The sequence below is a fragment of the Cebus imitator genome, unplaced genomic scaffold (assembly GCF_001604975.1).
Source record: "Cebus imitator isolate Cc_AM_T3 unplaced genomic scaffold, Cebus_imitator-1.0 Scaffold195, whole genome shotgun sequence".
In the NCBI taxonomy this organism is placed as follows: Eukaryota; Metazoa; Chordata; class Mammalia; order Primates; family Cebidae; genus Cebus; species Cebus imitator.
This window is the reverse complement of record NW_016107510.1, coordinates 694418-700417: the sequence shown is the minus strand read 5'-3', so window position 1 is coordinate 700417 and position 6000 is coordinate 694418.

The following is a 6000-nucleotide window of genomic DNA, read 5'->3' as shown; positions in this document are numbered from 1 at the left end:
AGAACAACAATGTAGGACTTTTAAGGCCTATCACAAGGATCAGCAATGTAATGCCTATGAGCTAAATCCAGGCACCCACCTGTTTTTATAAATAAAGCTTTATTGGAATATAGTTGCACGCATTCATTTACACATTGTCTATGGTTACCTTTATGCTACAATGTCAGAGTTAATTCATTGCCGCAGAGACCATACGGTCCTCAAAATCTAAATTAGCTGCTATGTGGCCCTTTTTCTGTAAAGTTTGCTGATTCCCAGTCCTGTAAAATTGAGGACATGATTTCTGAGTGTCTTACTAGCTATGAACTTACACACTCAGCTACCCTTTAAGCTTTCTGACCTCAAATCCAAATGTCTACGGCAGTGCTTAGAAAAAATACAAAGTCCCCCCAAATTATCTTGTTCAGAAAATCCCCACATCATCTGGCTGGTCAGAGAGATGGTAGGAGATATGAACCAAGAGGCTTCATATAAAACTCTTGGCAATTACAAAACACTTTCAGCAAATTTATATCCTTGGGTATGACCTGTGAAAGAATAGTGTGCTGGTTCAGGAGTGATGGCAATGTTAAACTGCAGGTATGTGGTTGTTTTCACCCATCCTGGAACCCAGGTCAGATTTTGTGGTCTGATCCATCTTGCTTGATAAAAAGCCAATCCTTTTGAGAATCCCTGTTTCTAGTAGATTAGTTTCTATTCTAATCTTTCATAGAATTATGAGAGCTTCAAAAACACAGGAAGTAAATCTCTGCTAACTTCCTGGGGAATTTAAAGTGTCCCAGAAAAGAGGCATTTTTCCTGGATACTCTTCCCACCTGTTCCATTCGCCTGGATTCGTCAATCATGAAGCTCAAAAGGAAATTAGGAAGGGTCCATGTGAAGGAGGGGCAGGGGCAATAGTAGGTGCCCTTAAGAGTTTGGTATGAGGAAACTGAGGCCTTCTGAGAATTAAACTATAAAATCAACAGAAATGAATCATACTAAAAATATGAGAAGTCATGTTAAAGATTGCACTTCCAGGCCTGTAAGACTTAATGTTCATCCAGATAAGATTATTAGCACATTTAAAGGAAGACAGGGGGATGTGCCTGGCAACAGAAAAACTGCTCAGTAAGAGAAGCCTGGAGTGGAGAGGTGGATGTGAGGAGTTAACATTTGTGGTACTTTTCTTAGCCCAAACCAGAAGAGAGGATGCTCAGGACTTACCTCTTTTGAGGATTTCTTCCTTTCTTTCTCCCTAATCTCTCGTGTCTCTCCCCTCTTCAAACCTTCTCTTTCCCTTTCACCCATCCCCCTTTTTCCAGTGCCCCCCTTCTCTCTCTCATCTTCCCTTTGTCCTTTCCACAAATAGGCATATATTATATATTCGGCATTAGGCCCTGTGCTGTAGAGTCTGGGGATATAATGTGGAAAAAAAGTGGGCATGATCTCCACTCTCAGGCAGCTCAGAAATCTAGTGAGGAGGCAGGCATTAGTCAAATAATGGCACATAGATATGTGTAATTTCTCTAAGTAATGCCTGTGGTAAATGCCATAAAGCAGTAGCACAATGCAACATTAAGGTCTTTGCTCTTGCAATGTCTTCTATCTAGAACCTGCTTTTCCTAGATACTCTTAAGGCTATCTGCTTACTTTCTTTAGGTCTCTGCTCAAACATCGTTTATCAGTGGAACCTTCCCTGATAACCCTGAATGTAAAACAGCAACTTCCTCCTTCCTCACCTCTTGTGTGCCATTTACATTTTCTCTATCATATTTATTACTTTCAGATATTATATATATGTATATGTTTCCATTTTCTTTTAGTGGTGGTTCTTTTTTGCATGGCTCTGTTCATGGAAGGATGGAAAGTTAGCTTCATGAGAACATGGACTTTGCTCTATTATATTCCTAGGATCCGTAGTAGACACAGATACATGTTTATTAAAAATATGAATAATATATATATATATATATATATCATCTGAAAGTGTTATTACAATTTGTTAGAAGAGTAATAGGAGTTTACAGGATCAGGAAGAGGAAAGCCGTAGTGGGAAGAGAGGAACAGGTAAGACCTTGGAGACTAAACAGTGGAGCTAGAAGGAAGATGAGGCAAAATCATGTCAGACTTTATGACATGAGATTAATAACAAGTTATTTTTTCCACTTTTATTTTAAGAGCAGTTCAAAGCCATGGAAGGTCTTAAACAGAGATGACATGTTCAGATTTTCATTTTTAAAATGTCATCCTGGCTACTGATTGGATGGTGGATCAGAGGGATCAGAAAAATGCCATAAAGCATTTGAATCATGCAGCCAACTCCCCTTCTCTGATTCCATGCTCACTAAACTCATCTCTAATTCAAATTTGGCTTTCTGGAATTTGACAGAGAGAGACCATGACATGTGCTTTCGAATGTACACGAGGGATATGTGAGTCAATATAAAGTAGTAAATGCATATTCTGTGTTTCCTGTCAGTCTCTTCAAACTCAGGTTCTCTGAGACCCTCCTGTGAGATAGATCCTGCCTAAAGCAGTAAAGCTGAGGGTCAGCCCTTAGGTATCACCCATAAGCCTAAATTAAATGTCCATTCTGCAGCGCCTCAGAAGCACCCCAGCTGACCTGCCCTGATAAATCCCCAAACTCAAACCTTGCTGTCCACTTAAGTCTTTGGGCTACTAAGCAGAAAATCACTGTTTAATTCTGAAGAGGCCTTTGTAGACTTACATGAAATTTCAAGCCAGTGCAAAACCCAGCTTAACTGGTGGCTGATCTCAAGGAATGAGCAGTTATGCACAAGGAAATGCCATGGTTCGACAACTCTGACTTTTGGGGGAGCAACCCTAAATGAATATCCATAAAGATCATTATTTAAGGTGACAACAAGGTAATAAATAAGGTATTTGTTTGAAAGCAAATAAAACTAATCACTGAGGTTCTGCTCAAATCATTTGGAAAGAAATTTGCCTGCTGAAAATGTGAAATGCAGCCAATGAATCAACCACACCCATGAAAGGTCTAAAAGGGACTTCCAAACAATGAAGTGCAAATGAAACTTCTAAAAAGGCAACAGCTTGTTCCCTTAATGCAACCCCGTTCCACGGGGTTTTTTCTACCCAGACATCTGAAGACCCTAGCCATCACACAACTTCCAAGATGCCCCCACACCTATTCCAAATATCGCTCTAAAACCAAATTTTTCCAGGTTGACAGTATAACCACATGGTATCCTACACAAAGAAAATAAAACAGCATTATTTCCACATGTCATCCTTGACATTTACTTTTGTGGGTTTTTTGTTTGTTTGTGTTTTGGCTCCTAGTTTCTAAAGAAAAAAGTCACTTCCTCCAGGATTCGCTGTTAAAAGACATTAATTCTACTCCCAGCTTTGCTACTAACTAGTTATGAGATCTTGGAAAGGATCTGAGCTATAGTACATGACATTTATTTGTTTTTTCATTCAATAGCCTTTGATACTTTACACAATGCCAGGCCCCATGCTATGTTCTTAAGAAATAAAGGTGCACAAGAGAAATCCTCTTCTAAGACATTCCAAGTTCCTTGGGGACAAGAACAGCATTGCAACAACAGCAACATGCTGTTGCAGAAATATGCAGAGTATTAAGTGGGCCTAGAGGACAATGCAGCTCTGCCCAAGGGAAGCTGGAAATGCATCCAAGAGGATGTGGCAGCTGAATTAAGATTTGAAAGAAGAGTTGGAGTTTACCAGGAAAATGGGGCAGGCCTCCTCTGGGGATGGAGGATATTCCAAAGACATAGCAAGAGCAATGGCATTGAGGTAAGAAAACAAATGTTTTGTTGAAGGAAATTGCAAATCTTCAAGAGAACCAAGCGTGTTATGAGTTGTGCAGAGTGAGAATGAACAGAAGATATGGGATAGGACATTCTGCCTTACATTGCCAGGCCTCTGACCCTATCCACTTAGTACTCACTATTCCCATTCATGCTGACTATTCTTTCTGCCTGCACCAGTGAATCTTTTCCAGAGTGCTTTTGCTGGTCTCAGCAGCATGTTCTTCCTATTCACGGGGTGGACTGAAGTACTGAGGTGTTAAAACCACACACCAATGATGGATGGTAGTTGTTTGATAAATACTCAACAAGCTCAGCCTCTGAGACAGTGCCCTGTAATTCCCAGTGTGCTCATAAGCTCACATAATTAGCTTTCTTCCCTTCCCTGTTTCACTTCTCCACTTGCCTAACATTGTTTCCTGGGATGACCCTCTCATATGGTTTGGCTGTGTCCCCACCCACATCTCATCTTGAATTGTAGTTCCCATTATCCCCATGTGTCACGGGAGGGACCCAGTGGGAGGTAATGGAATCATGGCAGGGGTTACCCTCATGCTGTTATCATGATAGCAAGTGAGTTCTCACAATATCTGATGGTTTTACAAGGGACTTTTTCCCTTTTGCTTGGCACTTCTCCTTCCTGCCGCCATGTGAAGGACGTGTTTGCTTCCCCTTTCACCATGATTGTAAGTTTCCTGAGGCGTCCCTAGCCATGCTGAAGTATGAGTCAATTAAACCTTTTTCCTTTATAAATTACCCAGTCGTGGGTATGCCTTCAATAGCAGTGTGAAAATGCACTAATAATACATTCTCCAAATAAATAAGTAACTTGCACTGAAATATTTGCCTTACTTTGGGTTTCCCTTAAAGATTTCAGTACAAGTAATTTATTTGGCATGTGTGCAGCACATGCTGCATCACAATTACTACGATGTTCCTCTCCTGAGGGTTGGGATGAAATGCGTGTAGAAGGCTTAGGCATTAGCTCTAGGGTTTTAAAGACATGAATGCAATATTAAGCATAAAAATGGTGAAGTTGTTTGTCTTGTTTTAAGGGCAATAGAAAACTTGAAAGTACAATGACAGATCAGACAACTATCAACACAGGGCATAATATGAAAGGTGGAGAGGCTCCAGGGCAGCATGAAAAAAGACTTAATTTCCTGCAGCTTGAAGGCAGACTATGGATGAAGATAACACCCAAAATCTGATTGTAGAAATGACAGAATTTAAAAGGAGGCAAAATTCACAGCTCTGGCAAGACCCTTATGTGAGAGTTCAGGTCCTAAAGGGAATGAGTGAGTTCCTGAGAACAGGAATAAGAATATTTGGTGAATCTGCTTGAGAACATTCAAACCTCAAATTACCCTCACCCATCTGGGCTAAAAGAAGAGGCTTCTTCCACATGGATAAAGAACATCTCTCCACGGCCTAGAAGGCATGCAAAGCCCTTCATTTGAGATAGACTGATTCTAAGATAATCTTGACTTCTTCAAAATCTTCCCTTATCTTCCCCCATTGCTTTGAGAACAGTGAAAAATACATTTGACTAATTAGAAGATTTATTATTAATTAACTTTTGGCATATGTATGCCTCTCATTGTATACAGTTAAAAGAACTCATACTTTTAAGCATTTTATGTGAACTCACTAAATCTTAAGATAGATTTCATCATAAAGATTTATGCCCCTGCATTTTATTTATTTAGTAAAGGTAGAAAAAGGAAAAAAATACACACAGTCTTATTAAGTTTATTTTTCAAATAAGATAGTACAATTATGTCAAATACATAGAACCTACAATCACTACAGAAAATACTTTTGGATAGCAGTGACTCTAGACATATAGGATATATATGACCAAGTCACAGCATGGCCCAAGCAGAGACTTACTGAAATGGGAATGGGACCAAAATGGCAACCATGATCCTTGAGCCACAGGGATCTAAGGTGACTGCTAATACACCATGCATGTGCCAAAGGCAAGGTAGATGGGCAGTTAACAAGAATAAAGCTCAACTCATATAGCAAAAATATAAAAACAAAAATATGACTCTTGAAACTCAATAATTTTCAAAACAAACCCATAAAACAATGTACAAAACATTTGAACAGATGCTTTGCCAAAGAAGATACCCAGATGGCAAATAAGCACCTGAAAAGATGATCAACATCATTAGTTATTAGGAAATGCAAATTAAAA